This window comes from Seriola dumerili, unplaced genomic scaffold (genome assembly GCF_002260705.1).
Source record: "Seriola dumerili isolate Sdu_G_001 unplaced genomic scaffold, Sdu_1.0 BDQW01000449.1, whole genome shotgun sequence".
In the NCBI taxonomy this organism is placed as follows: Eukaryota; Metazoa; Chordata; class Actinopteri; order Carangiformes; family Carangidae; genus Seriola; species Seriola dumerili.
The window spans coordinates 8,150,569-8,151,916 of NW_019174704.1; positions in this window are offsets into that span (position 1 = coordinate 8,150,569).

Here is a 1,348-nt window from a genome sequence, read left to right on the forward strand (position 1 = left end):
AAGAGGCACATCACTGTTTCCAACTCACAACAATGTTACAGTTGATATTTCTTTGAAGGATATGGAGTGCGGGATGAATGTGGACATCACAAGTTTAGTCAAACAAATGTTCATGTAGACAGATGGGGCAAAACATTATGAGCACTCACAGATGAAGTAAATAAAGCTATTCATCTCATATACTGTATGTCAAGGTCTGGGATATATTAATTGCTACATGAACAGTCATTTGGAGCATCTGTGAAACGACAAGACTTGTGCGGTGCTCCCACTCAGCAATGGTGAGGATCACTACAGGTATAGTAGATGGATAGATGGATGGATGGACAGATGGATAGATAGATACTTCATGTGAAATTCATGTGTCCATTACCTCATTGTTGATAATAATAATAATAATAATAATAATAATAATAATAATAATAATAATAATAATAATAATAATAACAGTTCATAATAAATAAACAATAATAATTAGAATAGTCCACTTCCTTTGGCTGAGGTGTTGTATAGCCTGATGGCAGTGGGAACAAAGGATCTCCGGAACCTCCTGCAGCGCAGTGAGATGAGACGTTTGCTGCAGCTGTAGCTGCTTCTCTGTGCTGCCAGAATGTTGTGGAGAGGATGTTTGGTATTGTCTAAGATGGCCTCCATCTTACATTGCATGCGTCTCTCCACAACAGTCCTGAGTGAGTCCAGACTCCTGCCAAACACAGACCCAGCCAGACTTGACAACAGTGTGGAGGGAGTTGCAGCTGCAGTGTCAGGTTGTGGAGGAGATGCCGTAGGAGAAGCTGCAGCTGAAGCAGTGGGAGAGAGAACAGATGAGGCTGTGTCAAACCTGTTGTAGAACAGGTTGAACTCATTGGCCTTGTCCACATCACCTGATGTTGCCTGGCTCTTCTTCTCTTTATAGCCAGTGATGGATCTCATCCCCTTCCACACCTCTCTGGTGTTGTTGTGCTGAAGCTTCCTCTCTACTTTCTTTTTGTTGTCCTCCTTCGCCTGCTTTAATCTCCTCTTAAGCTCATGTTGCAAACACCTGAGCTTCTCCCTGTCTCCATCCCCGAAGGCCTCCTTTTTCTGGTTGAGGAGGGGGTTGATATTACTTGTGATCCAGGGTTTGTTGTTTGGAAAGCAGTGTACAGTCCTTACTTATTATTACAGTGTCCATACAGAAGGTAATGTAGTCCGTGGTACATTCAACCATTATATCAAGGTCAGGGTCCTTGCTGTTATCATTTTTCCTGTCACTCCAACAGTACATTCCAATCTGTGCACTCAAAACAGTCCTTTAGAGACTCACTGGCCTCCGGGGTCCAGTGCTGAATGAGCGGGTGGTTGCAAC